Raw genomic sequence first — 18,443 nt, forward strand, 5'->3', positions numbered from 1 at the left:
TTAATTCGGAGCAGATATTTATGATCGCATAAGAACCTGAGGGATACCTTACCTTAATTCTTCCACTAAATGTGTTATTGTACATTTTTCAGTGGAAACTATTAGAAGTAGTCCTTGTGCATTTTACCTTTATTTAACTAGGCAAGCCAGTTAAGAACAAATTCTTATTTTCAATGGCAGCCTAGGAATAGTGGGTTAACTGCCTTATTCAGGGGCAGAACGACAGATTTGTACCTTGTCAGCTCGGGGATTCGAATGTTCAACCTTTCGGTTACTAGTCCAATGCTCTAACCACTAGGCTACCCTGGAGTTGCATGGTTTGTTTAATATTGAAATCAATGGTTTTTGTTTGGCATACATTTCAAAGTGAAAAAACTGAGACTCAGAGTAAATCCGCTACGGTGGAAATGCCCTTTACCCAAAGAGAGAACAGATGCCAGTAAATACTACTACTCGGGTCAATCTTCCCCTTGAAGGTGGTTTGAGGTAACATTGTCCAATACATACAGTACCTGTTTACCTCTGATTTAACCACTTCTTCATTGAGACCTCGACTCACCATCCACCCCCATTGATTTGGTGGTCTCACAATAATGAAAATGTGGCAGGCAAAAAACCTTGAAGTCCTAGTATTAATTGAGCTTTGTGTTACGTTCATTTCACTGATCTTGGATAATAGACAGTCTGGATGTCTTCACCTGGCCGATTCCTCTGAATGTCAGGCTTGAAGGAGAGGTCTATGCCCTGTACCCCACCATGCCCCTGTGAATCGCAGTCCTCTCATTCACAAAGGTTCCCCCACCATGCCCCTGTGAATCACAGTCCTCTCATTCACAAAGGTTCCCCCACCTCCCCCCTGTGAATCACAGTCCTCTCACTCACAAAGGTTCCCCCACCATGCCCCTGTGAATCACAGTCCTCTCATTCACAAAGGCTCCCCGACCATGCCCCTGTGAATCACAGTCCTCTCATTCACAAAGGCTCCCCCACCATGCCCCTGTGAATCACAGTCAACTCAGTCACAAAGGTTCCCCCACCATGCCCCTGTGAATCACAGGCAACTCAGTCACAAAGGCTCCCCCACCATGCCCCTGTGAATCACAGTCAACTCATTCACAAAGGCTCCCCCACCATGCCCCTGTGAATCACAGGCAACTCAGTCACAAAGGCTCCCCCACCATGCCCCTGTGAATCACAGTCAACTCAGTCACAAAGGTTCCCCCACCATGCCCCTGTGAATCACAGTCCTCTCATTCACAAAGGCTCCCCCACCTCCCCCCTGTGAATCACAGTCCTCTCATTCACAAAGGCTCCCCCACCTCCCCCCTGTGAATCACAGTCCTCTCATTCACAAAGGCTCCCCCACCTCCCCCCTGTGAATCACAGTCCTCTCATTCACAAAGGCTCCCCCACCTCCCCCCTGTGAATCACAGTCCTCTCATTCACAAAGGCTCCCCCACCCCCCCCCCCTGTGAATCACAGTCCTCTCATTCACAAAGGCTCCCCCACCATGCCCCTGTGAATCACAGTCCTCTCATTCACAAAGGTTCCCCCACCTCCCCCCTGTGAATCACAGTCCTCTCACTCACAAAGGTTCCCCCACCATGCCCCTGTGAATCACAGTCCTCTCATTCACAAAGGCTCCCCGACCATGCCCCTGTGAATCACAGTCCTCTCATTCACAAAGGCTCCCCCACCATGCCCCTGTGAATCACAGTCAACTCAGTCACAAAGGTTCCCCCACCATGCCCCTGTGAATCACAGTCCTCTCATTCACAAAGGCTCCCCCACCACCCCCCTGTGAATCACAGGCAACTCAGTCACAAAGGCTCCCCCACCATGCCCCTGTGAATCACAGTCAACTCAGTCACAAAGGTTCCCCCACCATGCCCCTGTGAATCACAGTCCTCTCATTCACAAAGGCTCCCCCACCTCCCCCCTGTGAATCACAGTCCTCTCATTCACAAAGGCTCCCCCACCTCCCCCCTGTGAATCACAGTCCTCTCATTCACAAAGGCTCCCCCACCTCCCCCCTGTGAATCACAGTCCTCTCATTCACAAAGGCTCCCCCACCTCCCCCCTGTGAATCACAGTCCTCTCATTCACAAAGGCTCCCCCCCCCTGTGAATCACAGTCCTCTCATTCACAAAGGCTCCCCCACCATGCCCCTGTGAATCACAGTCAACTCAGTCACAAATGCTCCCCCACCTCCCCCCTGTGAATCACAGTCCTCTCATTCACAAAGGCTCCCCTACCATGCCCCTGTGAATCACAGTCCTCTCATTCACAAAGGTTCCCCCACCATGCCCCTGTGAATCACAGTCCTCTCATTCACAAAGGTTCCCCCACCTCCCCCCTGTGAATCACAGTCCTCTCATTCACAAAGGTTCCCCCACCATGCCCCTGTGAATCACAGTCCTCTAATTCACAAAGGCTCCCCCACCATGCCCCTGTGAATCACAGTCCTCTCATTCACAAAGGTTTCCCCACCTCGCCCCTGTGAATCACAGTCCTCTCATTCACAAAGGCTCCCCCACCTCCCCCCTGTGAATCACAGTCCTCTCATTCACAAAGGCTCCCCCACCTCCCCCCTGTGAATCACAGTCCTCTCATTCACAAAGGTTCCCCCACCTCCCCCCTGTGAATCACAGTCCTCTCATTCACAAAGGTTCCTCCACCATGCCCCTGTGAATCACAGTCCTCTCATTCACAAAGGCTCCCCCACCATGCCCCTGTGAATCACAGTCCTCTCATTCACAAAGGTTCCCCCACCATGCCCCTGTGAATCACAGTCCTCTCATTCACAAAGGTTCCCAAACCTCCCCCCTGTGAATCACAGTCCTCTCATTCACAAAGGTTCCCCCACCTCCACATTGTGAATCACAGTCCTCTCATTCACAAAGGTTTCCCCACCTCCCCCCTGTGAATCACAGTCCTCTCATTCACAAAGGTTCCTCCACCATGCCCCTGTGAATCACAGTCCTCTCATTCACAAAGGCTCCCCCACCATGCCCCTGTGAATCACAGTCCTCTCATTCACAAAGGTTACCCCACCATGCCCCTGTGAATCACAGTCCTCTCATTCACAAAGGTTCCCCCACCTCGCCCCTGTGAATCACAGTCCTCTCATTCACAAAGGTTCCCCCACCTCGCCCCTGTGAATCACAGTCCTCTCATTCACAAAGGTTTCCCCACCTCGCCCCTGTGAATCACAGTCCTCTCATTCACAAAGGCTCCCCCACCATGCCCCTGTGAATCACAGTCCTCTCATTCACAAAGGTTCCCCCACCATGCCCCTGTGAAACACAGTCCTCTCATTCACAAAGGTTCCCCCACCTCCCCCCTGTGAATCACAGTCCTCTCATTCACAAAGGCTCCCCCACCTCCCCCCTGTGAATCACATCCTCTCATTCACAAAGGTTCCCCCACCTCCCCCCTGTGAATCACAGTCCTCTCATTCACAAAGGTTCCTCCACCATGCCCCTGTGAATCACAGTCCTCTCATTCACAAAGGCTCCCCCACCATGCCCCTGTGAATCACAGTCCTCTCATTCACAAAGGTTCCCCCACCATGCCCCTGTGAATCACAGTCCTCTCATTCACAAAGGTTCCCCCACCTCCCCCCTGTGAATCACAGTCCTCTCATTCACAAAGGTCCCCCACCTCCCCCTTGTGAATCACAGTCCTCTCATTCACAAAGGTTTCCCCACCTCCCCCCTGTGAATCACAGTCCTCTCATTCACAAAGGTTCCCCCACCATGCCCCTGTGAATCACAGTCCTCTCATTCACAAAGGTTCCCCCACCATGTCCCTGTGAATCACAGTCCTCTCATTCACAAAGGTTCCCCAACCTCCCCCCTGTGAATCACAGTCCTCTCATTCACAAAGGCTCCCCCACCATGCCCCTGTGAATCACAGTCCTCTCATTCACAAAGGTTCCCCCACCATGCCCCTGTAAATCACAGTCCTCTCATTCACAAAGGTTCCCCCACCTCGCCCCTGTGAATCACAGTCCTCTCATTCACAAAGGTTCCCCCACCTCGCCCCTGTGAATCACAGTCCTCTCATTCACAAAGGTTCCCCCACCTCGCCCCTGTGAATCACAGTCCTCTCATTCACAAAGGTTTCCCCACCTCGCCCCTGTGAAACATAGTCCTCTCATTCACAAAGGCTCCCCCACCATGCCCCTGTGAATCACAGTCCTCTCATTCACAAAGGTTCCCCCACCATGCCCCTGTGAATCACAGTCCTCTCATTCACAAAGGTTCCCCCACCTCCCCTCTGTGAATCACAGTCCTCTCATTCACAAAGGTTCCCCCACCTCCCCCCTGTGAATCACAGTCCTCTCATTCACAAAGGTTCCCCCACGTCCCCCTTGTGAATCACAGTCCTCTCATTCACAAAGGTTCCCCCACCTCCCCCCTGTCAATCACAGTCCTCTCATTCACAAAGGTTCCCCCACCTCGCCCCTGTGAATCACAGTCCTCTCATTCACAAAGGTTCCCCCACCTCCCCCTGTGAATCACAGTCCTCTCATTCACAAAGGCTCCCCAACCTCCCCCCTGTGAATCACAGTCCTCTCATTCACAAAGGTTCCCCCACCTCCCCCCTGTGAATCACAGTCCTCTCATTCACAAAGGTTCCTCCACCATGCCCCTGTGAATCACAGTCCTCTCATTCACAAAGGCTCCCCCACCATGCCCCTGTGAATCACAGTCCTCTCATTCACAAAGGTTACCCCACCATGCCCCTGTGAATCACAGTCCTCTCATTCACAAAGGTTCCCCCACCTCGCCCCTGTGAATCACAGTCCTCTCATTCACAAAGGTTCCCCCACCTCGCCCCTGTGAATCACAGTCCTCTCATTCACAAAGGTTTCCCCACCTCGCCCCTGTGAATCACAGTCCTCTCATTCACAAAGGCTCCCCCACCATGCCCCTGTGAATCACAGTCCTCTCATTCACAAAGGTTCCCCCACCATGCCCCTGTGAATCACAGTCCTCTCATTCACAAAGGTTCCCCCACCTCCCCCCTGTGAATCACAGTCCTCTCATTCACAAAGGCTCCCCCACCTCCCCTCTGTGAATTACAGTCCTCTCATTCACAAAGGTTCCCCCACCTCCCCCCTGTGAATCACAGTCCTCTCATTCACAAAGGTTCCTCCACCATGCCCCTGTGAATCACAGTCCTCTCATTCACAAAGGCTCCCCCACCATGCCCCTGTGAATCACAGTCCTCTCATTCACAAAGGTTCCCCCACCATGCCCCTGTGAATCACAGTCCTCTCATTCACAAAGGTTCCCCCACCTCCCCCCTGTGAATCACAGTCCTCTCATTCACAAAGGTTCCCCCACCTCCCCCTTGTGAATCACAGTCCTCTCATTCACAAAGGTTTCCCCACCTCCCCCCTGTGAATCACAGTCCTCTCATTCACAAAGGTTCCCCCACCATGCCCCTGTGAATCACAGTCCTCTCATTCACAAAGGTTCCCCCACCATGTCCCTGTGAATCACAGTCCTCTCATTCACAAAGGTACCCCAACCTCCCCCCTGTGAATCACAGTCCTCTCATTCACAAAGGCTCCCCCACCATGCCCCTGTGAATCACAGTCCTCTCATTCACAAAGGTTCCCCCACCATGCCCCTGTAAATCACAGTCCTCTCATTCACAAGGTTCCCCCACCTCGCCCCTGTGAATCACAGTCCTCTCATTCACAAAGGTTCCCCCACCTCGCCCCTGTGAATCACAGTCCTCTCATTCACAAAGGTTCCCCCACCTCGCCCCTGTGAATCACAGTCCTCTCATTCACAAAGGTTTCCCCACCTCGCCCCTGTGAATCATAGTCCTCTCATTCACAAAGGCTCCCCCACCATGCCCCTGTGAATCACAGTCCTCTCATTCACAAAGGTTCCCCCACCATGCCCCTGTGAATCACAGTCCTCTCATTCACAAAGGTTCCCCCACCTCCCCTCTGTGAATCACAGTCCTCTCATTCACAAAGGTTCCCCCACCTCCCCCCTGTGAATCACAGTCCTCTCATTCACAAAGGTTCCCCCACGTCCCCCTTGTGAATCACAGTCCTCTCATTCACAAAGGTTCCCCCACCTCCCCCCTGTGAATCACAGTCCTCTCATTCACAAAGGTTCCCCCACCTCGCCCCTGTGAATCACAGTCCTCTCATTCACAAAGGTTCCCCCACCTCCCCCTGTGAATCACAGTCCTCTCATTCACAAAGGTTCCCCCACCTCCCCCCTGTGAATCACAGTCCTCTCATTCACAAAGGTTCCCCCACCATGCCCCTGTGAATCACAGTCCTCTCATTCACAAAGGCTCCCCCATCATGCCCCTGTGAATCACAGTCCTCTCATTCACAAAGGTTACCCCACCATGCCCCTGTGAATCACAGTCCTCTCATTCACAAAGTTTCCCCCACCTCGCCCCTGTGAATCACAGTCCTCTCATTCACAAAGGTTCCCCCACCTCGCCCCTGTGAATCACAGTCCTCTCATTCACAAAGGTTTCCCCACCTCGCCCCTGTGAATCACAGTCCTCTCATTCACAAAGGCTCCCCCACCATGCCCCTGTGAATCACAGTCCTCTCATTCACAAAGGTTCCCCCACCTCCCCCCTGTGAATCACAGTCCTCTCATTCACAAAGGCTCCCCCACCTCCCCCCTGTGAATCACAGTCCTCTCATTCACAAAGGTTCCCCCACCATGCCCCTGTGATTCACAGTCCTCTCATTCACAAAGGTTCCCCCACCTCCCCCCTGTGAATCACAGTCCTCTCATTCACAAAGGTTCCTCCACCATGCCCCTGTGAATCACAGTCCTCTCATTCACAAAGGCTCCCCCGCCATGCCCCTGTGAATCACAGTCCTCTCATTCACAAAGGTTCCCCCACCATGCCCCTGTGAATCACAGTCCTCTCATTCACAAAGGTTCCCCCACCTCCCCCCTGTGAATCACAGTCCTCTCATTCACAAAGGTTCCTCCACCATGCCCCTGTGAATCACAGTCCTCTCATTCACAAAGGTTCCCCCACCATGCCCCTGTAAATCACAGTCCTCTCATTCACAAAGGTTCCCCCACCTCGCCCCTGTGAATCACAGTCCTCTCATTCACAAAGGTTCCCCCACCTCGCCCCTGTGAATCACAGTCCTCTCATTCACAAAGGTTCCCCCACCTCGCCCCTGTGAATCACAGTCCTCTCATTCACAAAGGTTTCCCCACCTCGCCCCTGTGAATCATAGTCCTCTCATTCACAAAGGCTCCCCCACCTCCCCCCTGTGAATCACAGTCCTCTCATTCACAAAGGTTCCCCCACCTCGCCCCTGTGAATCACAGTCCTCTCATTCACAAAGGTTCCCCCACCTCCCCGTGTGAATCACAGTCCTCTCATTCACAAAGGTTCCCCCACCTCCCCCCTCTGAATCACAGTCCTCTCATTCACAAAGGTTCCCCCACCTCCCCCCTGTGAATCACAGTCCTCTCATTCACAAAGGTTCCCCCACCTCGCCCCTGTGAATCACAGTCCTCTCATTCACAAAGGTTCCCCCACCTCCCCCCTGTGAATCACAGTCCTCTCATTCACAAAGGTTCCCCCACCATGCCCCTGTGAATCACAGTCCTCTCATTCACAAAGGCTCCCCCATCATGCCCCTGTGAATCACATTCCTCTCATTCACAAAGGTTACCCCACCATGCCCCTGTAAATCACAGTCCTCTCATTCACAAAGGTTCCCCCACCTCGCCCCTGTGAATCACAGTCCTCTCATTCACAAAGGTTCCCCCCACCTCGCCCCTGTGAATCACAGTCCTCTCATTCACAAAGGTTCCCCCACCTCGCCCCTGTGAATCACAGTCCTCTCATTCACAAAGGTTTCCCCACCTCGCCCCTGTGAATCATAGTCCTCTCATTCACAAAGGCTCCCCCACCATGCCCCTGTGAATCACAGTCCTCTCATTCACAAAGGTTCCCCCACCTCCCCCCTGTGAATCACAGTCCTCTCATTCACAAAGGTTCCCCCACCTCGCCCCTTTGAATCACAGTCCTCTCATTCACAAAGGTTTCCCCACCTCGCCCCTGTGAATCATAGTCCTGTCATTCACAAAGGTTCCCCCACCTCCCCCCTGTGAATCACAGTCCTCTCATTCACAAAGGTTCCCCCACCTCCCCCCTGTGAATCACAGTCCTCTCATTCACAAAGGTTCCCCCACCTCGCCCCTGTGAATCACAGTCCTCTCATTCACAAAGGTTCCCCCACCTCCCCCCTGTGAATCACAGTCCTCTCATTCACAAAGGTTCCCCCACCATGCCCCTGTGAATCACAGTCCTCTCATTCACAAAGGCTCCCCCATCATGCCCCTGTGAATCACAGTCCTCTCATTCACAAAGGTTACCCCACCATGCCCCTGTGAATCACAGTCCTCTCATTCACAAAGGTTCCCCCACCTCGCCCCTGTGAATCACAGTCCTCTCATTCACAAAGGTTCCCCCACCTCGCCCCTGTGAATCACAGTCCTCTCATTCACAAAGGTTTCCCCACCTCGCCCCTGTGAATCACAGTCCTCTCATTCACAAAGGCTCCCCCACCATGCCCCTGTGAATCACAGTCCTCTCATTCACAAAGGTTCCCCCACCATGCCCCTGTGAATCACAGTCCTCTCATTCACAAAGGTTCCCCCACCATGCCTCTGTGAATCACAGTCCTCTCATTCACAAAGGCTCCCCCACCATGCCCCTGTGAATCACAGTCCTCTCATTTACAAAGGCTTCCCCACCATGCCCCTGTGAATCACAGTCCTCTCATTCACAAAGGTTCCCCCACCTCCCCCCTGTGAATCACAGTCCTCTCATTCACAAAGGTTCCCCCACCATGCCCCTGTGAATCACAGTCCTCTCATTCACAAAGGTTCCCCCACCTCCCCTCTGTGAATCACAGTCCTCTCATTCACAAAGGTTCCCCCACCTCCCCCCTGTGAATCACAGTCCTCTCATTCACAAAGGTTCCCCCACCATGCCCCTGTAAATCACAGTCCTCTCATTCACAAAGGTTCCCCCACCTCGCCCCTGTGAATCACAGTCCTCTCATTCACAAAGGTTCCCCCACCTCGCCCCTGTGAATCACAGTCCTCTCATTCACAAAGGTTCCCCCACCATGCCCCTGTGAATCACAGTCCTCTCATTCACAAAGGTTCCCCCACCTCACCCCTGTGAATCACAGTCCTCTCATTCACAAAGGTTCCCCCACCTCGCCCCTGTGAATCACAGTCCTCTCATTCACAAAGGCTCCCCCACCTTGCCCCTGTGAATCACAGTCCTCTCATTCACAAAGGCTCCCCCACCTCGCCCCTGTGAATCACAGTCCTCTCATTCACAAAGGTTCCCCCACCATGCCCCTGTGAATCACAGTCCTCTCATTCACAAAGGTTCCTCCACCATGCCCCTGTGAATCACAGTCCTCTCATTCACAAAGGTTTCCCCACCTCCCCCCTGTGAATCACAGTCCTCTCATTCACAAAGGCTCCCCCACCATGCCCCTGTGAATCACAGTCCTCTCATTCACAAAGGTTCCCCCACCTCCCCCCTGTGAATCACAGTCCTCTCATTCACAAAGGTTCCCCCACCTCCCCCCTGTGAATCACAGTCCTCTCATTCACAAAGGTTCCCCCACCTCGCCCCTGTGAATCACAGTCCTCTCATTCACAAAGGCTCCCCCACCATGCCCCTGTGAATCACAGTCCTCTCATTCACAAAGGTTCCCCCACCTCGCCCCTGTGAATCACAGTCCTCTCATTCACAAAGGTTCCCCCACCTCGCCCCTGTGAATCACAGTCCTCTCATTCACAAAGGTTTCCCCACCTCGCCCCTGTGAATCATAGTCCTCTCATTCACAGAGGCTCCCCCACCATGCCCCTGTGAATCACAGTCCTCTCATTCACAAAGGTTCCCCCACCATGCCCCTGTGAATCACAGTCCTCTCATTCACAAAGGTTCCCCCACCTCCCCTCTGTGAATCACAGTCCTCTCATTCACAAAGGTTCCCCCACCTCCCCCCTGTGAATCACAGTCCTCTCATTCACAAAGGTTCCCCCACCTCCCCCTTGTGAATCACAGTCCTCTCATTCACAAAGGTTCCCCCACCTCCCCCCTGTGAATCACAGTCCTCTCATTCACAAAGGTTCCCCCACCTCGCCCCAGTGAATCACAGTCCTCTCATTCACAAAGGTTCCCCCACCTCCCCCTGTGAATCACAGTCCTGTCATTCACAAAGGTTTCCCCACCTCCCCCCTGTGAATCACAGTCCTCTCATTCACAAAGGTTCCCCCACCTCCCCCCTGTGAATCACAGTCCTCTCATTCACAAAGGTTCCCCCACCTCGCCCCTGTGAATCACAGTCCTCTCATTCACAAAGGTTCCCCCACCTCCCCCCTGTGAATCACAGTCCTCTCATTCACAAAGGTTCCCCCAACATGCCCCTGTGAATCACAGTCCTCTCATTCACAAAGGCTCCCCCATCATGCCCCTGTGAATCACAGTCCTCTCATTCACAAAGGTTACCCCACCATGCCCCTGTGAATCACAGTCCTCTCATTCACAAAGGTTCCCCCACCTCGCCCCTGTGAATCACAGTCCTCTCATTCACAAAGGTTCCCCCACCTCGCCCCTGTGAATCACAGTCCTCTCATTCACAAAGGTTTCCCCACCTCGCCCCTGTGAATCACAGTCCTCTCATTCACAAAGGCTCCCCCACCATGCCCCTGTGAATCACAGTCCTCTCATTCACAAAGGTTCCCCCACCATGCCCCTGTGAATCACAGTCCTCTCATTCACACAGGTTCCCCCACCTCCCCCTGTGAATCACAGTCCTGTCATTCACAAAGGTTCCCCCACCTCCCCCCTGTGAATCACAGTCCTCTCATTCACAAAGGTTCCCCCACCTCCCCCCTGTGAATCACAGTCCTCTCATTCACAAAGGTTCCCCCACCTCGCCCCTGTGAATCACAGTCCTCTCATTCACAAAGGTTCCCCCCACCTCCCCCCTGTGAATCACAGTCCTCTCATTCACAAAGGTTCCCCCACCATGCCCCTGTGAATCACAGTCCTCTCATTCACAAAGGCTCCCCCATCATGCCCCTGTGAATCACAGTCCTCTCATTCACAAAGGTTACCCCACCATGCCCCTGTGAATCACAGTCCTCTCATTCACAAAGGTTCCCCCACCTCGCCCCTGTGAATCACAGTCCTCTCATTCACAAAGGTTACCCCACCATGCCCCTGTGAATCACAGTCCTCTCATTCACAAAGGTTCCCCCACCTCGCCCCTGTGAATCACAGTCCTCTCATTCACAAAGGTTCCCCCACCTCGCCCCTGTGAATCACAGTCCTCTCATTCACAAAGGTTTCCCCACCTCGCCCCTGTGAATCACAGTCCTCTCATTCACAAAGGTTCCTCCACCATGCCCCTGTGAATCACAGTCCTCTCATTCACAAAGGCTCCCCCACCATGCCCCTGTGAATCACAGTCCTCTCATTCACAAAGGTTCCCCCACCATGCCCCTGTGAATCACAGTCCTCTCATTCACAAAGGTTACCCCACCTCCCCCCTGTGAATCACAGTCCTCTCATTCACAAAGGTTTCCCCACCTCCCCCCTGTGAATCACAGTCCTCTCATTCACAAAGGTTCCCCCACCATGCCCCTGTGAATCACAGTCCTCTCATTCACAAAGGTTCCCCCACCATGCCTCTGTGAATCACAGTCCTCTCATTCACAAAGGCTCCCCCACCATGCCCCTGTGAATCACAGTCCTCTCATTTACAAAGGCTCCCCCACCATGCCCCTGTGAATCACAGTCCTCTCATTCACAAAGGTTCCCCCACCTCCCCCCTGTGAATCACAGTCCTCTCATTCACAAAGGTTCCCCCACCATGCCCCTGTGAATCACAGTCCTCTCATTCACAAAGGTTCCCCCACCTCCCCTCTGTGAATCACAGTCCTCTCATTCACAAAGGTTCCCCCACCTCCCCCCTGTGAATCACAGTCCTCTCATTCACAAAGGTTCCCCCACCATGCCCCTGTAAATCACAGTCCTCTCATTCACAAAGGTTCCCCCACCTCGCCCCTGTGAATCACAGTCCTCTCATTCACAAAGGTTCCCCCACCTCGCCCCTGTGAATCACAGTCCTCTCATTCACAAAGGTTCCCCCACCATGCCCCTGTGAATCACAGTCCTCTCATTCACAAAGGTTCCCCCACCTCGCCCCTGTGAATCACAGTCCTCTCATTCACAAAGGTTCCCCCACCTCGCCCCTGTGAATCACAGTCCTCTCATTCACAAAGGCTCCCCCACCTTGCCCCTGTGAATCACAGTCCTCTCATTCACAAAGGCTCCCCCACCTCGCCCCTGTGAATCACAGTCCTCTCATTCACAAAGGTTCCCCCACCATGCCCCTGTGAATCACAGTCCTCTCATTCACAAAGGTTCCTCCACCATGCCCCTGTGAATCACAGTCCTCTCATTCACAAAGGTTTCCCCACCTCCCCCCTGTGAATCACAGTCCTCTCATTCACAAAGGCTCCCCCACCATGCCCCTGTGAATCACAGTCCTCTCATTCACAAAGGTTCCCCCACCTCCCCCCTGTGAATCACAGTCCTCTCATTCACAAAGGTTCCCCCACCTCCCCCCTGTGAATCACAGTCCTCTCATTCACAAAGGTTCCCCCACCTCGCCCCTGTGAATCACAGTCCTCTCATTCACAAAGGTTCCCCCACCTCGCCCCTGTGAATCACAGTCCTCTCATTCACAAAGGTTCCCCCACCATGCCCCTGTGAATCACAGTCCTCTCATTCACAAAGGTTCCCCCACCTCGCCCCTGTGAATCACAGTCCTCTCATTCACAAAGGTTCCCCCACCTCGCCCCTGTGAATCACAGTCCTCTCATTCACAAAGGCTCCCCCACCTTGCCCCTGTGAATCACAGTCCTCTCATTCACAAAGGCTCCCCCACCTCGCCCCTGTGAATCACAGTCCTCTCATTCACAAAGGTTCCCCCACCATGCCCCTGTGAATCACAGTCCTCTCATTCACAAAGGTTCCTCCACCATGCCCCTGTGAATCACAGTCCTCTCATTCACAAAGGTTTCCCCACCTCCCCCCTGTGAATCACAGTCCTCTCATTCACAAAGGCTCCCCCACCATGCCCCTGTGAATCACAGTCCTCTCATTCACAAAGGTTCCCCCACCTCCCCCCTGTGAATCACAGTCCTCTCATTCACAAAGGTTCCCCCACCTCCCCCCTGTGAATCACAGTCCTCTCATTCACAAAGGTTCCCCCACCTCGCCCCTGTGAATCACAGTCCTCTCATTCACAAAGGCTCCCCCACCATGCCCCTGTGAATCACAGTCCTCTCATTCACAAAGGTTCCCCCACCATGCCCCTGTGAATCACAGTCCTCTCATTCACAAAGGTTCCCCCACCTCGCCCCTGTGAATCACAGTCCTCTCATTCACAAAGGTTCCCCCACCTCGCCCCTGTGAATCACAGTCCTCTCATTCACAAAGGTTCCCCCACCTCCCCCCTGTGAATCACAGTCCTCTCATTCACAAAGGTTCCCCCACCATGCCCCTGTGAATCACAGTCCTCTCATTCACAAAGGTTCCCCCACCATGCCCCTGTGAATCACAGTCCTCTCATTCACAAAGGTTCCCCCACCTCGCCCCTGTGAATCACAGTCCTCTCATTCACAAAGGTTCCCCCACCTCGCCCCTGTGAATCACAGTCCTCTCATTCACAAAGGTTCCCCCACCTCGCCCCTGTGAATCACAGTCCTCTCATTCACAACGGTTTCCCCACCTCCCCCTTGTGAATCACAGTCCTCTCATTCACAAAGGTTCCCCCACCTCGCCCCTGTGAATCACAGTCCTCTCATTCACAAAGGTTCCCCCACCTCCCCCCTGTGAATCACAGTCCTCTCATTCACAAAGGTTTCCCCACCTCCCCCCTGTGAATCGCAGTCCTCTCATTCACAAAGGTTCCCCCACCTCCCCCCTGTGAATCACAGTCCTCTCATTCACAAAGGCTCCCCCACCTCCCCCCTGTGAATCACAGTCCTCTCATTCACAAAGGTTCCCCCACCATGCCCCTGTGAATCACAGTCCTCTCATTCACAAAGGTTCCCCCACCATGCCCCTGTGAATCACAGTCCTCTCATTCACAAAGGTTCCCCCACCTCCCCCTTGTGAATCACAGTCCTCTCATTCACAAAGGTTTCCCTACCTCCCCCCTGTGAATCGCAGTCCTCTCATTCACAAAGGTTCCCCCACCTCCCCCCTGTGAATCACAGTCCTCTCATTCACAAAGGCTCCCCCACCTCCCCCCTGTGAATCACAGTCCTCTCATTCACAAAGGTTCCCCCACCATGCCCCTGTGAATCACAGTCCTCTCATTCACAAAGGTTCCCCCACCATGCCCCTGTGAATCACAGTCCTCTCATTCACAAAGGTTCCCCCACCTCGCCCCTGTGAATCACAGTCCTCTCATTCACAAAGGTTCCCCCACCTCGCCCCTGTGAATCACAGTCCTCTCATTCACAAAGGTTCCCCCACCTCGCCCCTGTGAATCACAGTCCTCTCATTCACAACGGTTTCCCCACCTCCCCCTTGTGAATCACAGTCCTCTCATTCACAAAGGTTCCCCCACCTCGCCCCTGTGAATCACAGTCCTCTCATTCACAAAGGTTCCCCCACCTCCCCCCTGTGAATCACAGTCCTCTCATTCACAAAGGTTTCCCCACCTCCCCCCTGTGAATCGCAGTCCTCTCATTCACAAAGGTTCCCCCACCTCCCCCCTGTGAATCACAGTCCTCTCATTCACAAAGGCTCCCCCACCTCCCCCCTGTGAATCACAGTCCTCTCATTCACAAAGGTTCCCCCACCATGCCCCTGTGAATCACAGTCCTCTCATTCACAAAGGTTCCCCCACCTCGCCCCTGTGAATCACAGTCCTCTCATTCACAAAGGTTCCCCCACCTAGCCCCTGTGAATCACAGTCCTCTCATTCACAAAGGTTTCCCCACCTCCCCCTTGTGAATCACAGTCCTCTCATTCACAAAGGTTCCCCCACCTCGCCCCTGTGAATCACAGTCCTCTCATTCACAAAGGTTCCCCCACCTCGCCCCTGTGAATCACAGTCCTCTCATTCACAAAGGTTTCCCCACCTCGCCCCTGTGAATCACAGTCCTCTCATTCACAAAGGCTCCCCCACCATGCCCCTGTGAATCACAGTCCTCTCATTCACAAAGGTTCCCCCACCTCGCCCCTGTGAATCACAGTTATCTCATTCACAAAGGTTTCCCCACCTCCCCCCTGTGAATCACAGTCCTCTCATTCACAAAGGCTCCCCCACCTCCCCCCTGTGAATCACAGTCCTCTCATTCACAAAGGTTCCCCCACCATGCCCCTGTGAATCACAGTCCTCTCATTCACAAAGGTTCCCCCACCTCGCCCCTGTGAATCACAGTCCTCTCATTCACAAAGGTTCCCCCACCTCGCCCCTGTGAATCACAGTCCTCTCATTCACAAAGGTTTCCCCACCTCCCCCTTGTGAATCACAGTCCTCTCATTCACAAAGGTTCCCCCACCTCGCCCCTGTGAATCACAGTCCTCTCATTCACAAAGGTTCCCCCACCTCGCCCCTGTGAATCACAGTCCTCTCATTCGCAAAGGTTTCCCCACCTCGCCCCTGTGAATCACAGTCCTCTCATTCACAAAGGCTCCCCCACCATGCCCCTGTGAATCACAGTCCTCTCATTCACAAAGGTTCCCCCACCTCGCCCCTGTGAATCACAGTCCTCTCATTCACAAAGGCTCCCCCACCTCGCCCCTGTGAATCACAGTCCTCTCATTCACAAAGGTTTCCCCACCTCCCCCCTGTGAATCGCAGTCCTCTCACTCACAAAGGTTCCAACACCATACCCTGCACATCACCATACCCTGCAAACCACCATACCCTGTATACCAATATACCCGGTAACACCAACATACCCTGCATATCACCATACACTGTACACCAACATACCCTGTATACCAACATACCCTGCACATCACAATACCCTGCACACTACCATACCCTGCACACCAACATACCCTGCACATCACCATACTCTGCACACCAACATACCCGGTACACCAACATACCCGGCACATCACCATACCCTGTACACCAACATACCCGGTACACCAACATACACTGTACACCACCATGCCATGTATGCCAACATACCCTGTACACCACCATACCCTGTACATCACCATACCCTGCACACCACCATACCCTGTACACCCTCATACCCTGTACACAACAATGCCATGTACACCACCATACCCTGTACACCACCATACCCTGTACACCATCATACCCTGTACACCACCATACCCTGTGCACCACCATACCCTGTACACAACAATGCCATGTACACCACCATACCCTGTACACCATCATACCCTGTACACCACCATACCCTGTGCACCACCATACCCTGTACATCACCATGCCAGGTACACCTACATACCCTGTACACCACCACACCTTGTATACCACCACACCTTGTAAACCACATACCTCTTACACCACCATACCCTGTACATCACCATACCCTGTACACAACAATGCCATGTACACCTACATACCCTGTACACCACCACACCTTGTATACCACCACACCTTGTAAACCACATACCCTGTACACCTCCATACCCTGTACACCACCATACACTGTACACCAACATACCCTGCACACCTCCATACCCTGTATACCTCCATACTCTGTACACCACCATACCCTGTACACCACCATACCCTGCACATCACAATACCCTGTACACCACCATACCCTATACACCAACATACCCAGTACACCAACATACCCTATACACCAACATACCCGGTACACCAATATACCCTGCACATCACCATACCCTGCACACCACCATACCCTATACACCAACATACCCGGTACACCAACTTACAATGTAAGCCATCATTCCCTGTACACCATCATACCCTGTACACCACCACACCTTGTATATCACCACACCTTGTATACCACCACACCTTATATACCACACACCTCTTACACCACCATACCCTGTACATCACCATACCCTGTACACCACCATACCCTGTACATCACCATACCCTGTACACCACCATACCCTGTACACCACCATACCCTGTACACCACCACACCTTGTATATCACCACACCTTGTTTACCACCACACCTTGTATACCACACACCTCTTACACCACCATACCCTGTACATCACCATACCCTGTACACCACCATACCCTGTACATCACCATACCCTGTACACCACCATACCCTGTACACCACCATACCCTGTACACCACCACACCTTGTATACCACCACACCTTGTATACCACACACCTCTTACACCACCATACCCTGTACATCACCATACCCTGTACACCACCATACCCTGTACATCACCATACCCTGTACATCTCCATACCCTGTACACCTCCATACCCTGTACACCACCATACACTGTACACCAACATACCCTGCACACCTCCATACCCTGTACACCTCCATACTCTGTACACCTCCATACCCTGTACACCACCATACCCTGCACATCGCAATACCCTGTACACCAACATTACCTGAACACAACCATGCCATGTACACAAACATACCCGGTACACCAGCATACCCTGTACATCAACATAACTGGTACACCAACATACCCGGTACACCAGCATACCCTGTACATCAACATAACTGGTACACCAACATACCCTGTACACCACCATACCCTGTACATCAACATCAACTGTAAATTTCGGTGTTCCTCAAGGTTCCGTTTTAGGACCACTATTGTTTTCACTATATATTTTACCTCTTGGGGATGTTATTCGAAAACATAATGTAAACTTTCACTGCTATGCGGATGACACACAGCTGTACATTTCAATGAAACATGGTGAAGCCCCAAAATTGCCCTCGCTAGAAGCATGTGTTTCAGACATAAGGAAGTGGATGGCTGCAAACTTTCTACTATTAAACTCGGACAAAACAGAGATGCTTGTTCTAGGTCCCAAGAAACAAAGAGATCTTCTGTTGAATCTGACAATTAATCTTAATGGTTGTACAGTCGTCTCAAATAAAACTGTGAAGGACCTCGGCGTTACTCTGGACCCTGATCTCTCTTTTGAAGAACATATCAAGACCATTTCGAGGACAGCTTTTTTCCATCTACGTAACATTGCAAAAATCAGAAACTTTCTGTCCAAAAATGATGCAGAAAAATTAATCCATGCTTTTGTCACTTCTAGGTTAGACTACTGCAATGCTCTATTTTCCGGCTACCCGGATAAAGCACTAAATAAACTTCAGTTAGTGCTAAATACGGCT

This window comes from Oncorhynchus kisutch, linkage group LG19 (genome assembly GCF_002021735.2).
Source record: "Oncorhynchus kisutch isolate 150728-3 linkage group LG19, Okis_V2, whole genome shotgun sequence".
In the NCBI taxonomy this organism is placed as follows: Eukaryota; Metazoa; Chordata; class Actinopteri; order Salmoniformes; family Salmonidae; genus Oncorhynchus; species Oncorhynchus kisutch.